General features: G+C 39.1%; 1 non-coding gene across 1 annotated transcript; it reads right to left on the bottom strand.

Annotated features, from left to right (window-relative positions):
- Window positions 1-454: 454 nt before the first annotated feature.
- On the bottom strand, window positions 455-561 carry LOC149029143 (small nucleolar RNA R71). The gene has a single exon (XR_016171330.1). It is a non-coding gene; the product is annotated as a small nucleolar RNA R71 (small nucleolar RNA).
- Window positions 562-16,482: the final 15,921 nt, after the last annotated feature.

Below are 16,482 nucleotides of genomic sequence, written 5' to 3'. Positions count from 1 at the left end.
TAAGTGGTTAGTGCATGTCTGTCTAGACTCGTGATTCTACAAATAGAATTGTCCGAGTGTCTAACTTGACCATGGAAGGTCTACCTCCACCACCTCCACCTAAGAGTCATAGGGATAGATTTTATCCAACTCGATCTGCACAACCTTCCTATATACGTTTACCTGAAGTGAGGGGTAATAATTTTGAGCTCAAATCTCATTATCTATCTATGTTACCCCAATTTCATGGGTTACCTGATCAAGATGCATATTTGTTTCTTAGGGAGTTTGAGGAGGTTTGTGTCCTTATGAAGGTACAACAACTCACTGATGATGCCATAAGACTACGGTTCATTACATTTGCATTAAACGATCAAGCTAAAAAGTGGCTTTATAGCTTACCTAGGGATAGCATTATCACATGGGAACAATTTACTGTCCTCTTCTTGAAAAAATTCTTTTCTCTAAGACGAATAAAATAAGAAATGATATTCTTCAATTTCGTCAGAAACCCAGTGAATCCTTTGCTAAGGTAATGGAGAGGTTCCAAAGCCTTCTCCAAGAATGCCCTCACCATGGTATAGAATTATGGCATTTATGCCAAATAATTTATGAGGGTATCGATTACCAAACAAAGCAACTTTTGGAATCAATGTGCTCCACAGGATTTACATCATTCACTGATGATTCCGAAGCTTGGAATTTTCTTTTAGACCTAGTAGATAGAACTAGAAAATGGGAGTCAACCCAAGAGTCTGAAAGGACTAGTAGGGGATATTTTGTTGATAGCCAAGTTCATAAGGAAGTACAAATAGATAACATTTTGAAAAAGTTAGATACTTTGGTAGTTAAAGCTGCACCACCAAGTCAAGCACATTTTATTGACAAATCTATTGCTATGTGTGCATGGTGTCAGTCTCCTACACATGTAATTGAGGAATGTCCTAGCTATTCTGGAGGCCAACATGAGAATGTCAGTGCGATGTTTCCAAACCCGTACAGTAACACGTACAATCCTGGGTGGAAGAATCATCCTAACTTTTCATGGTCTCAAGGGCAAAACCAAAATGGATTAAGCAATTATTCCACACAAAATCAGTTTGGTGCCCCTCAAATACAAAGTGCCCAATTTTCTCATAATCCAAATGTCCAGTTCCCTCAAACCTCTAATTTTCAGAATGCCAATTTAGCTAGGCCTGCCAATCCACCTATAGTGTCTCGTATGCCTCATATTGCACAAAATCAATCACCACCTGGTTTCAATAGAGGTAATAATCCAAAGTTTTCTCGTCTTTCTACCTTAGAGAAGAATATGGAAGTACTTTCCAGCACCTTCATGACTTCTATGCATAATATGGAAAAACAAATTTCCACTCTTGCAAGTGCTTTGTCTGAGCGAGAAAAAGGTAAAATGCCTAGCCAGCCTAAGTTAAATCCTAGGACTCAGATTCAACAAAAGCCACCAAATCAAGTCAACCAAGTTGAAACCACTTCTTCTTCTTTAGAGCCAATTACTTCTGTGTATGCATTGAGAAGTGGAAAAGGGTATTTAACAGGTGAATCTCCTATTACTGACCAGAGCAAAATTAGTAACCATTGTGATGCGGAGAATGTTCAAGTATCTCCTAATGAGGGTTTGTCTGAAGAACCCTTAGAAGTTGAGGAGGAACCAATTGCTTTAGAGGTACCTAAGTCTAATGAATCATTATCGGGAACCTTAAGAAAATAACAAACTTCAAATAAGAGATCTTATGTACCTAAGGCCCCTTTTCCTAGCCGATTAGCAAGTACCAAAAGGAATGAAAATGTTGACAAAATTTTAGAAGTTTTCAAAAATGTGAGTGTCAACATTCCACTTTGAGATGTTATTTCTCATGTCCCTTCTTATGCTAAGGTTCTTAAAGACTTGTGTACTCAAAAGAGAACCACGAATGTCCCAAAGAAGGCCTTTCTAACAGAAAATGTGAGTTCAATCCTTTCAGAACAAGTCCCAATTAAGTATAGAGATCCAGGAAGTCCAACAGTTCCATGTGTTATTGGTGATAAGAAAATAGAACATGCTTTACTAGACTTGGGCGCTAGTGTTAATTTATTGCCGTATACTGTTTATAAACAATTGGGTCTTGGGGAACTCAAACCAACCTCGGTTACTCTCTAGTTGGTTGATAGATCTGTCAAAATACCCAATGGAATAATTGAAGATGTGTTAATTCAAGTAGGAGAATTTGTTTTTCCTGTTGATTTCATTGTCTTAGACGCACATCCAGTTACAAATCTTAAGGACCAAATTCCTGTGATATTAGGGAGACCATTTTTAGCTACAAGCAATGCTCTTATTAATTGTCGAAATGGTCTTTTGAAGTTATCATTTGGGAATACATCCATTGAGTTCAATGTCTTTAGGTTGGGAAAACAGCCAAACTTTTCTGAGAATATTAGTATGTTGCAAAGCATTTTTGATGATATTGATTTCTCCATTGAAAAAGGTTTTGAGGATGATTTTTACACTTGTTTGGAAGAACTAGAGGATATAGGGAGTGATTTTTTTTCTGATATGATGAGCTTGCAACAATTTAATGAACCACTTGATAAGTTGTCTAGAAATCTTCCTGTCCCATCTGTGGTTGAGGCCCCCCAACTAGAATTGAAACCTTTGCCTTCGACTCTTCGGTATGCTTTTCTAGGCCCCAATAAAACTCTTCCTGTAATCATTGCCTCTGATCTTACCAAAGACCAAGATGATGAGCTTCTTAGTTTGCTAAAAGACAATCAAGAAGCCATAGGTTGGCAAATGACCGACATTAAAGGAATTAGTCCCTCCATAGTTCAACATCATATAAATTTGATTGATGGATCCAAACCCTCTAGGGAGCCCCAAAGAAGGGCTAATCCTGTGATGAAAGAAGCCATTCACAAAGAAGTGTTGAAATGCATGGATAGTGGGATTATCTATCCCATATCAGATAGCCAGTGGGTAAGCCCAATCCAAGTTGTTCCCTGGAGTCACAGTAGTTACATCTACTACCAATGAGCTCATCCTAACTCGTATTCAAACTGGTTGGCGTGTTTGTATTGATTACCGGAAGCTTAATGCAGCCACTCATAAGGATCATTTTCCTTTGCCTTTCATTGATCAAATGTTAGAACGTTTGGCCGGCCATGCTTATTATTGTTTCCTTGATGATTATTCTGGCTATAATCAAATCCCTATAGCACCCGAAGACCAAGACAAAACCACATTCACATGCCCATATGGAACATATGCCTATCGACGCATGCCCTTTGGGTTATGCAATGCTCCTGCTACATTCCAGCGGTGCATGATGAGCATATTCTCAGATATGGTAGAGGATTATTTGAAAGTATTTATGGATGATTTCTCTGTTCATGGGTCTACCTTTTCTGATTGCCTTCACCATCTCTGCTTAGTTCTTGAACATAGCAGAGCCAAAAATTTAGTTCTTAATTGGGAGAAATGTCACTTCATGGTGAAGAATGGAATAGTCTTAGGTCATATTGTTTCTAAGGAAGGAATTATGGTTGATAAGGCTAAGGTTGATCTTATCTCTAATTTACCATCACCTAAGAGTGTCAAGGATGTTAGATCATTTCTAGGTCATGCTGGTTTTTACCGCCACTTTATAAAGGACTTTAGCAAGATAGCCAAACCATTAACTTCATTACTTGCTAAAGATGTCCCCTTTCATTTTACCTCTGAGTGCTTATTATGTTTTGAACTATTGAAAGAGAAGCTCTCCACCGCTCCTATAATACAAGCACCAAATTGGTTAGAACCCTTTGAGTTAATGTGTGATGCTTCTGATTATGCTTTAGGGGCAGTTCTAGGTCAAAGGCTAAATAAGATGCCCACCGTGATTTCTTATGCAAATCGAACCCTCAATGATGCACAACTTAACTATACGACAACTGAAAAAGAATTTTTGGCTGTTGTGTTTGCATTAGAGAAGTTCCACTCATATTTGATAGGTAGTCATGTAATTGTTTACACTGATCATTCAGCTATCAAATATTTGCTACAGAAGAAGGATGCAAAATCCCGACTTATTCGTTGGGTCTTGCTACTACAAGAGTTTGACTTAGAAATTAGGGACAAAAAGGGAACTGAAAATTTAGTTGCAGATCATCTATCCCGCCTTTCTAATTCTAGAAAGGAAGAAAGTCCAATTCTAGAAACATTTCCAGATGAGCAATTGTTATCCGTAAACATGGTACCTTGGTATGCAGATATTGTCAATTATCTTGTGACCAATGAAACCCCATCCCATTGGTCCACCCAAGATAAATATCGGTTCCATTCACAGGTGAAATATTTTTTCTGGGATGATCCATACTTGTTTAAAATAGGTTCAGATCAAATCATTAGGCATTGCGTACCTGAGCATGAAAAAATGTCTGTTCTTTCATTCTGCCATGATCATGCCTGTGGGGGTCATTTTGGGCCTAGGAAAACTGCAGAAAAAGTGCTTCAATGTGGGTTCTATTGGCCTACAATATTTAAGGACTCATTTTCTTTTTGCAGAGCTTGCAAAGCTTGTCAATCTCTTGATCGAGTGACCAAAAGGAACATGATGCCCCTGAATCCAATTTTAATTGTTGAAATTTTTGATGTCTGGGGTATTGATTTTATGGGACCATTCCCTAATTCTTACGGGAATCTATATATTCTATTGGCTGTCGATTACGTGAGCAAATGGATAGAGGCCATAGCTTGTAAATCAAATGATCACAAAGTGGTAGTCAAGTTTTTAAGGGAAAATATTTTCTCTCGTTTTGGCACTCCTCGTGCTTTGATTAGTGACAAGGGCAAGCATTTCTGTAATCGGCCTTTTGAGGCCTTGATGAAAAAGTATGGAATCACCCATAAGCTTGCTACTGCATACCATCCACAAACGAGTGGTCAGGTAGAGGTTTCCAATAGACAGATTAAGCAGAGTTTAGAAAAGACAGTTAACCCCACTCGTAAGGATTGGTCAAATCGTTTGATTGATGCTTTATGGGCCCACAGAACTGCATATAAGACAGATGTGGGTCAATCCCCATACCGTTTAGTGTATGGTAAAGCTTGTCACCTCCCAGTTGAATTAGAGCATCGGGCTTTCTGGGCAATCAAGAAGTTGAATTTTGATCTTGACGATGCGGGTATCCATCGTCGTATCCAACTATCTGAGTTGGAGGAACTTAGAAATGAAGCCTATGAAAACTCAAAGATTTACAAGGCTAAAACTAAAACCTTTCATGATAAGCATATTGTTAGGAAATCATTTTCTATTGGTGATAAGGTTTTGTTGTACAATACTCGGCTACATTTGTTTCCAGGAAAATTGCGAACTAGATGGGAAGGTCCATTTATTATTCACCGTGTTTTTAACCATGATGCTGTGGAAATAGTTGATCCTCATTCTAACCAAATTTTCAAAGTGAATGGTCAACGTTTAAAGCCTTTCCTTGAAATGCCAAGTGTTGATACTGTAGAGATCATTGATCTGAGCCTTTTTACACTGGTGATTGAGAAACTCCAAGGTATGCCCTCTTTTTCCTTGCCCTTATTCTTCTTTTCATCATGCATTGAGGACATTGCATTACTCAAGTGTGGGGGGGGGGGGGTATAGCTTCTTTGTAGATTTTAACTTTGACTTTTGGTTAGTATACATATTCTTTCAATTGCTATGATGTGTGAAATGAGAGTGATTTTGGTACCCATCATGAACTCATAAAAACCCTGTTGAGAGGAAGGTAACTTGTATATATGTTGAGATGAGAGTTTCCTTAGAAAAATAAAAGGCCCTTAACTTAAGGCGTTGGACCATCTATGAGTTTTGTGGGTCCTTGTTTCTTTGGCTAGAAGTTGAGATCAATTTTGTGTATAGCATGACCAAAAAAAAAAAAAAAAAGTAGAAAGTAAAAGTTGAATTCCTTAGAACTAGACAGGGCACTCCGACTCCGGAATCGAGGTGACTTGATCGAAACTCTTAGGAAGGAGATTATTAAAAAGAACTCTCGCATCACTGTCTATGTGGGCATATGCAAAGCAAAGCTACAAAGTAACTTGGGTTTCTGGTGTTTGTTCCACCATGTCATTCAAGCCAACCGTAGTGGATTAATGTAGAGTTCACTACTCAAAAGAAAAGAGAGAGATAAATACAAGTGTCATCAATGCCTTGGTAAAATTGTTTGGTCAAAAATACTTCAAAACCTTAGTACTTGGTCCCCTTACTTTATGAGTGGTTTTGCTTAAAGGAGAGGTGTACTTGAAAGATATAAGGTGAGTCTTTGATTGAGATATATGCTAAGTCTCAAGAATCAATATGGGGTAATAAAGTTCAAGTGTGGGGGATCTTAAATCAATGGTGAGAAAAATTGTCATAGCTATTGATCTTGTATGAGTACTTACCAATTGTTAGAGTTGGAATTTGCAATGTTTTATTTTGAGCTAAAATTGGAATTTTGGATGTACATTCACTGCAAACATCCACGAGACAAAACTCGTCCTCTAGGGGTAACCTAGTGGTTTAAAGGCCTGTTGCACATGCTAAGTGTAACCGTGATTCCTACGTAAGTGATTTAGGATTTATTTTGTTGCACTAGTTTCTTACTTGCATTTGAATTTTCTTTAATTTTTGCTTGAGGACAAACTTAATCTAAGTGTGGGGGAATCCGATGAGCACATTTATGTGTGAAATCTTAGGGCATAAAGCATGCATTTTATACACTTAGAGTGGAGTTACCTTGGGTTTTATGTTGCTTTTGCAAATTTTAGGACTTTTCAAGATTTAAGCAAACATTTGGAGTTTTGGGCTTGAATCATGCTATTTTACACGTCAAAAAGTCCATTCAAATTCTCAAATGCGAAAATGGGCCTGATCTGGAACATGATGGGCTAGAGATGTGTGACTATGGGCCAACTCCGAAATATTGAAGAGATAAAGAAGACAAATTTGATCTACGGCTGAGATTTTAAATCAAATCTACAGAGATATTATTGAGAGAGTCCAAATGGAAAAGAGTCATTGCATACCTCAATATCTTATCTCATATCTTGGATTTAATTAAAGAAAGAAAAAGAGGAAAAAGAATTATATTCAGAAAGAAAAAGAGGAAAAATCCCGTTTTTGAATGCCTCTGTCTAGTTTTGATCAAACCCTTCATCGAACGGTCATTCGATATCCGATCGTGCTGATTTTTGGAGGAGAGCTTCACGACTACTTAAACCTCAAATCCAACGGTGGAATTATGCATCTGATCTCTCTAAGTTGGCGCGATTAGTACGTCAAAACCCTAATTGACTGAGTCAGATAGAAACCCTGAGTTTTATTCAAATTCAGCCGTGCTTCATATCTCATGTAAACTCTATAAAAGGAGAGCATACTCCATCAAAGGAGAACATGTTTTAGAGCTTAGTAGAAGCATTCTTTCTTCTCTCTTTAGTTTATTAAGGTTTTCTCTAGTTTTCTTTGCTTGCATTAGTGAGATTTAAATTTCTAGATTCAATGTTTAAGTTTAATCTTTTTATGTAATGATATTCAAGTTCAAGCTTCAAGCTTCAAGTTTCAATTTTTTTAGATTCGTTTTTCTCTGGGTCTAGCAATTGCAGATTTAGATCATTCTAGATCTGGTTGTTAGGGTTGGTTGAGATTCGAATCGTTTGTTCAATTCGCAAGTAAGTAACCTTCTTTATTAATCTTCTCTCCTCCCTCCATTCCCGCTTCTATCTACCCCTCCATATTCTTAATTTAGGATTTACTTTCAGCATTATTTATTGTTCTCCCTTCCCCTGGATCCTTGATCAGAGATGCCTACAGTCGTGCCTCTCTTTGGTTAAGGCTTCTTTTTCCTTTTATTGCATTGTTTATTGCTTTGTTATTTACTTTCTGTTATTTACTTTCTGCCTATTCATTCATCATCTCGGACCACATAAGCAGAGCAAACCTACAATCGTGCCTCTGCTTCTGGTGACGGGTGGTGTTGCATCTACATTTTAGCTATGAACTAAATTTTACTGACTGCTTTAACATACTAACTGGTTTTACTTTTTTGTTTTTTCCTTTTTATTTATATTGTTCACAATTTCAATTCCTGTCTTTTATTTATGCATTGATAGTGTTTAATTTATTTTTCGTTTCAATTCGATTGCATTAGACGTATAGATTAGGATCATTTAGTTTAGTTAATTAGTTAACAAAAATTGAATCATTCCACTCTCGCATTACTATTAAGAAGTTGAATTATAAGTGGCACATCTCCTTGAGATCGACCCGTTAGCTACACGATACCGTGCACTTGCGGTTACTTTTAAATTTCACAAACAGGCATCGTCCCAATCATATACCCCAATGCTCCAGTGACTACATTTGCGCCCTCTAGACTCACCTCAAAGTGTTGGAAGACTAATGTTAGTAATCTCCGAAAACAAAGGTTCCTCATACTCGGATGTGCCACAAAATCTATCATGACATTATGGATTATGTAGGACAAGTCGATCTGGAATCCCATGTAGATGCGATAAATGAGAAGGGCCTTCATCACTGTGACCCGATGATGATGTCCGGCCTTCGGCATGATGTTTTAGCCCACAATGCGACCGATAATCCGAGCCGAATTCGTCATTTGCCTGCTGCTCTATGGAGCGTAACACCCCCGGTTGTCCCAAAGAATGGAACATATCTCGTGAAGCTCATAGGGCAACAGGTACCTGTCCACCTCAGCTCCTGAGTGTATCCATACACACTGTTGTGGATAGTGAGGCACCTGAAGAGATAGTATGGGAGCAGCCATATTGGGTCTCTGAGGTCTTCACTATCGAAGAGAACATATTTATTGTGGAGGAGATTTATGTGTAGCTACCCACCCCCTTTTTGTGACAGTTAAACCAAGAGGAATTGTAATAACCTTAAATTAAATTTCATAACTTGAGACTTGTACTTATTCAGTTTTGACCTCACTTCCGCTTATTTGAAGGAGTGGATTCTACCCACTGCCTTCTTAATTTATCTGATATGATATTTACTTCCGTACTCTGATTATCCTTGGTATCTCTTTTTTGAATTCTATTATTATCAATTGCTAGTTTAATATTGATTGTTCATAATTATGTTATTGTCGATGTGGATAATGTGGTCCCTGAACTAAGGATCTTCGGGGTTGTGGATCACATCCCGGGTATGCCAGATAGGGTATCGGCTGGGTGGATGTGACAGTAGCAATGAGGGTACTTCGGTACCTCAAGAGTGTGCCCGGAAAAAGGGCTCACCTATTGATTATTGGAGTATGGACTTTGTTGCCTTTTCTGATGCAGATTGTGCTGGATCTGTCATTGATCACTGATCAACTGCATGTTATTATACTTTCTTGGTGGAAATCTTGTGACTTGGAAGAGTAAAAACAGTCCACCATTGCCCAATCTAGTGTTGAAGCTGAGTATAGGGCTATGGCCCTCACCGCTACTGAATTAATGAGGCTTTGTTCGTTGTTAGAGGAAATGGGATTTCCAGTTTCTGCCCCTATGAAAATGTTTTGTGATAATCAGGCAGCCACTTACATTGCTAGTAATCTAGTATTCCATGAGAAGACAAAGCATATACAGGTAGACTGTCACTTTGTGCATGATGCAGTTAAGAAGAAGCTTATAGCGACTCCTTTTATGAGCTCTACTGACCAGCTAGCTTAATTGTTCACCAAAGCTCTGTTCAGACCAAGTTTTCAATCTATTTGTTGCAAGCTGGGCATGGGAGACTCGTATGCTAGAGCTTGAGGGGGAGTGTTGAAGTATATGCAAGTTTGAGCTATTTTACTGTTCACGTGAACAATATTATGGTAGTGAAGCTACTCTACTTTCTATTTCTAATGTAGGAGTCTTGCTACATAAGTTTTGAGAGTTTCTAGAAAGCATAGTTTCTGTTTTCAGAACTTTCTATTTTAGGAGCTAGAATGTTATTAAAGCTGTAGTTTTTTTTTCCCTAGAGGACAATTACTTGTCTCTCAAGTTGTATTAGATTCATTAGAAGCTATAAATTAAAGGGCTCTGTGATTCTAGACTCTTTAGCTAGAATCACAGGCCTCTTTAGTTGGTCCTTCATCTCTCTTCTCTTCTTCTTCTTCTTCTCTCTTTTCTCTGTTCAAGTTCAGCTACTGTTTTGATTATTTAAAATTTTTTTTTTCTAACATCTCTCTTAGATGGACCTCATCCCTGCAATGTACTCCATAAGCTCATGTTCTAGCTTGGAAGATACTTGTTCATGATTTCATAAGGTGTGGGGCCATGGTAACCTGGATCAAACTTTGTGATGGTGTTAATCATCGACTGATAATAGGGGCCAAGTGTTGTGTTGGCTGGAATGGCATTGAAAAGCATCCATTTCGCCACTGCTTCCTTCACCATGCCCTTTATGTTCTCTCAAGCTCCTCTAAAAATGGCTACTTTGCCCTCTGGCTTCTCGAAAACATTTGGATCATGTTCTAGTATGGGATGATGTCTTCATGGAGGACCACTAATGGAGGAGCAACCCTACAAATCTGAGACCCCCTAAACATACCAAAAACACAACCAAACTGAAAGGTCGAACTCCCGCAGCTCTAGAGGACCAACTCCTACAATGCCTCTGGCCTACTCCTGCTCATATTGTAGTGATGCCCTACTCTTTGCCATCACCCACCTCAAATCCCTGACCTTTGCAGTTGTATGTGCATTGACGAGATCATCATTATCCTCATCTAAATCAGAATCAATGGGGTAAACAAACCCTCACTACCTCAACAAGTGTAGCCACCACTCTCTATTTATCAACATTCTTTCATACCTCCTTTTCCCAAATCTCTAATTGTCGTATAACCTCAACTAATACCATGTTGCACTAAGCATCCTTCACGTTGCTGGTGAGGTGTGCCTGAAACCTACCAATGCCACCTCCCATAAAGTTACGGCCGCAAAAGTTACATTGGGTCTTCTTATTATAAACCACTTGGGCACGGCCATTCAGGGTCACCCCTGGGTTAGAAAGCAGTAGCTTATCTTTGCTCTCTACCATCATCCTACCTCTGCTATTTGTCATCCCCTGCCTTTGGTGACAGGAAACTACCCTCCCCCTGCATCTATGACCCTAATTGCCTCCTACTCCCAGACATGATTATTGTTGCATACACAAAACGATTGGATAAGTTATTAAACAACATCAAATTAATTTCAGTCAAACAAATAAACAATGAAGTACCTAACTAGATGATGGTGATGAAACTTTATTCTTTTTATATATAAAATCAATTGGCCATAGCAAAATTGGTGATGAAACTAAATGGACAACACTTTAAAAGCATATAGAAAGCCATTTAAGATTTTTCTATAATTTTGGAAACTTGTTCCCCATATTTTCCAATTTTTGATAATCATTTAAAATTTTTATACTTATTTTATTAATTTTTGAAAAAATAAAATAAATATTTATTGGTGGAAAAATATTTCGACTTTGTTTGACTGTAGATTGGCCTATAGAGTTCAACATGTATTTATTTTATCACCATACAAGGTGTATATCATAAGTTAGTAGATCGGCCCATAGCGTTCCACATATATTATTTTCATGCCCATCCAACAATATCTAACATGTTGTTGATACAGAATCTTGCTCGTCCTTCCCTGTCACAAACCTGCAAAATACGTGCTCGACTTTGGGTGGTCGAGGTACGTCTCCGATGAGCAAGTCAGTACCAATTATATGATCTCAACTACTTAATAGAGAATTCAAGTAATTGATCACATAGAATATGAATGCTTATCCCTTCATGTTTACCTGAGGTGTTTATATAGTATAAGATGATAGAGTTAGATTCGGAACATGACTCTAAGATGAGTTGTTCTAGGAGACTAACTCTACGAATAGTTCTTTACCCAGTTTAACTTCTTCTGTAGTTGATAGATGATAGGAGTTTACCTTAGTCAGGTTCCCTAAATATGTTAGCCGAATACTCTTGCCGCTATGGTTGGTCCTAACATGAACCTCCTGGTCGAACCGTATTGAGCAACAATCTTGGTCGGATCGTGCAATCATGAGTTTAGACCGGTATGTACCGAATGATTCATTTTATCCTTAACATAAGCCCCCCAATCTCTTGAGGTCGAGATGTTCGGCTCAAGGGATTAAATCTCTCTAGAACATGAGGATCTTGGTAGGGACGACCAATGTTCTCTTTCTCGAGAACATTGAGTAACGTCCCACTCATGATGTAAAATCCAGCTTTTACCTAACCTTGACCCGACCCGGTCATTGTTATGTTTGTAGGTCCAAAGACCCGAAGTGGTGGTAGGAGGGACTTATGGGCCCTACTGGTTGATGACGTAATGTCGGGATTCCAGTTTATGGACATTGATGATGCTGCTCCTTCCTTGAGCACATTACCAGTGTTAAGTTAGAATCTGCGCACTGATGAAGAGCGAGACAGTTGAAATAGCAAACGGACTCCTGTGCATAATCCGAAGGTACTCCCTGAAACTAGACCTCTTGAGTGAACTGTAGGAGAAAACCCCATGCAATTTGACCTTGTATAGCCCTCCAAGTCCGCACCTAAAGTTGCTGTACTATTCTGTAAAATTCTGCAGAGTTTGTTTTGGTCGATACTATTGGTCGATACCATCGACCAAATGTATCGACCAACAAGTCTGCTGAGCCCAGATTTAAAGATTCTTAGAATATTCTTTTCTATTTATTTATTCCTCGAGACTGGAGCCCTATCCTCGCGTCTTTAACATCTGGGAACGTGAGAGAGCCTCCCAAGAACTCCTCCTTGGTAGTGGTGAAGCATCTTCTTCATCAATCATTGCCAACCACTTATTCCTACCTTCTTGTTCCACTTTAAAGGTATGACTCTCTCTCCTAATCACTTTCTCACTCATCTTTTCTCTATTTTACTGTTGGGACCATGGTCAAGGTGCTGCAACCTTGCATACACCTTGCCATGAACCTTCTAAACCCCATACAATGATGTTTTCACCGATATGACTATGATTGATTCACCTCATGATCATTGACTACACATTTCCATGATTTATTGCTTACCAACTTGCTTTATTTACCAAAACTGAGATGAAGCTCGTGATTTACTTAATCTATACCTTGCATATGTGCTCCATGTTACTTCTAAACGATTCCCTACCTAATCCCCCATGTTTTCCCCTAATTTGCATTGAGTTATAGCCAATGCTATGATCTACAACTCTTAACCTTAATATGTCAATTTGGGGATTTCCAAATGGACCATTGGATTATGAAAGTTTCTTGATAATTAGTGTCCCCATGTTGTGCCTAGACTATCCTCCAAGTTTCATGTCAATCCGAGACCAGGAAGACCAAATCCGGGCAAGAATCCGAAAAGCCAGCTTGCTGTCTCGGAATTGATTTGGTCGATACTATTGGTCGATACTATCGACCAAATGTATCGACCAATAGAGTTCTTGTCAACAACTTTTGCCCGATTCCGATTCGTTTGATCTCCGATTGTTCCGATTTCTTCTCTAACCTTTCATATATGCTTGTTTAGGACTTTAAGACTATTTGGGCCACTGCTTGTGATCTTGGACCATTCTCTTCTCCGATTCAAGGTAAGGATAGTTATCGATGTAATTACCTAGGATATGGAAATCTTGACTTGGTATTCCTATCCTAGTAAATATAGTTTCTAATTCATATCCTTATCATGTTAGACTTGCTACATATGTATTTTAACAGTAGCTTTGTGTTTACATTATATTACTTCAATGTTGTATCATGTTTATCAATTTCAATATATGATGACTTATGTCAATGTCATGAATCGAATGTTTATTATGACGTTGTATCTTGTGAACTGATATGATGAACTTGGGCATGTGATTGCTTAAGTATAACTTGGGATTGAGGGGTACCCTACTGGTGCTTCTGTCCTTGGACATCGGAGGGAATAGTATGGGATGTTCTCCGAAGGTGTCCATTGACGCTTTCCTGGGTTATTGAATGACATGCATAGGATTTGTCTAGATGTATGGCTAGGATGTCCCTATCATATCGGACCCGATTCGGAAGGGCATTGAGACCGAACAACCCGTGGTAGTAGTGTGGATTTGTGGGCGCTCAAGACCGGTATCCACTCCGTGAGAGGACATAAATTGCATTACGGTTACCCGAAAGGGGCCATTTATTGGTAGGGTTACAAATGGCTAGACTTGGGCTCACGGGCACTCAAGACCGGTGAAATGATCCGTGAGAGGGACGTGAGAGGGACGTGAGAGCTTCCCGTTTACCATTTGTGGATGACCAATAGGGTTGATGAGTCCGGTGAGTAATATCCGTGACTCTAGTGTGAAGGATACCGGAAAGGATCCCGAGAGGGGAGGAATGGAAGTATCTGGAACTGGCATGATATGATTAAGTAGATGACTTGCATTGGGCTAGGCTATACCCTGACATGCGCCAATACTTAGACCAAACGGTGATGTGAGAGAGCGGTGACCGAAACCCCCAACCATGGATTTGTCCGAGAGGGATGCAGGACCCAATTCACCCCGGTGATGAGTGACTGAGACTACCTAAAGAAGTATGGTGCTATGACTTAAAGCATGTCTACCATAGATGACCAGCATACTTAGAATAAAGTCATATTGCATTATATGCCTCATATCATCTGCATCATTTTATGATTATCTTGTGGTTTATGTGTGGTGGGATAACTTCCTTGCTGAGTTCTTTTGAACTCATTCCTTTTCTGTTGCAATATTTTGTTAGGCTATTCTACAGGTGATTACTCCGATGGTACCCTCCCCGAGACGGACCCGGATACCTCATACTACTATCCGGAGGCTAGCTACACTGAAGACTTCGGTGACCATACCGAAGAAGATCACCCGGCGTACCAGGGTTAGCCCTGGAGTTGTATGGGAGCAGTCATGTTGGATCTCCATGGTCCTCACTTTTGAGGAGGACATATCCATTGTGGAGGAGACTTATGAGTAGTTACTACTTCTTTTTGTGACAGTTAAACTTAGAAGAATTGTAATAACTTTAATTTATCTTCATAACTTGAGACTTGTACTAAACTAAATTTTGACCTCACTTCCGTTTGGTGAAGGAGTGGATTCCGCCCACTGCCTTCTTAAGTTATCTGATTTGATATTTATTTCCGCACTCTGATTATGTCTGACACCTTATTTTTGAATTCCATGATCATTCATTGTTAGTTTATGATTATTATCTGTTCATGATTGTATTATCGTTGATGTGGATTATGTGGTCCCTGAACTATGGATCTGCGGGGCTGTGGATCACATCCCGGGTATGCCAGATAGGGTACCGGCTGGGTGGATGTGACACATGAGTAGCCGTCATTTTTGCCCGAATATCGAAACACGTCATTCGAAGCTCGTGCGTGATTGACACGTGTCATAGTTGTCAAGTCGCATTGAATACTCATCATAATGACCAAGAAAACCTCTCATCTTCTGTCGTCCATTTGTATTTTTAAAGCTCTGTTAGATGAGAATCTTAACTTTTTGAATTTTGACCCTAGATTATGGGTCTGTCATAGCCCTCAGATTAGAATCTAGGATTAATAAATATAACCTCTTCCTTCTTCGTTTCATTTCATTGTTTCTATCTTTCCTTACTGTGATTGTGGAGAGGCGAAAGCTGATGTTCGCTCTTTTCTTTTGAAGTTCCTTCTCACCTTCTTCTTCAGGAAACTTTGAACAAGTAAGTTAGGTTGTTCCTCATCTCTTTCTTTCACTGTTTTTTTTCTTTCTTTTTTGTGATACCTGCTATGTCTTATGCGTTTTTCATTTTCTATTTTTGCTTTTTTCTTTTCTATGCTTTCCTTCTTATTTCTCCTTTATGCCTTCCTTTTAACCCCATAAAGAATCATGGTAGTAGTGAAGAAGGGCTCTATGGCCTTGAAACGTAGGAGAGATTTAGTAGAGGAACCCTCTGATGAACCCAAACTTTCTGCATATTCCGAACAGAGTAATGATGATAGGTCTGAAGAAACCCTTGAAACTTTATCTAGTCATGAACCCACAAGTAATGATGGTGAAGTAGATGTAGAATCTCGACCAAGAGTAGTCAGCCAAAGTGCTCGAGCTCGTTTCAAAGCTGATAGGAGGTGTTGGAAAGATAGTCTGTCCTTAGAAGAGTATACCATTGAGAAGAACAAAGACCTCACTCCCGACCATATTGATTATGATCCATATTCGTCTAGCCCCGACTTCCTTCCTTCGTTGATGACCGAGGATAGATTGGAGTATCTTCGTCAAAAGTATGAGATACCTTCTGACCATATTATCTGCATCCCGAGCTCTAATGAGAGGGCGAATTCTCCTCAGCCCGAGGAGTTTGCTCTCTACGAAGATGCTCTGAAAAGTGGTTTTCGCCTTCCCGTCCATCCTCTCTTTAGAGAGGTTATGATTCATTTCGGTATGTGCCCCGAGATGTTCGTACCAAACAGTTGGAGAAATGTTATTTGTTTTTGGGG

Source organism: Hakea prostrata, chromosome 1, assembly GCF_041222555.1.
Source record: "Hakea prostrata isolate BN-2017 chromosome 1, UWA_Hpros_2, whole genome shotgun sequence".
Classification (NCBI taxonomy): Eukaryota; Viridiplantae; Streptophyta; class Magnoliopsida; order Proteales; family Proteaceae; genus Hakea; species Hakea prostrata.
The sequence above is the reverse complement of the archived record's forward strand: the minus strand, read 5'-3'. Positions and strand labels throughout refer to the sequence as shown.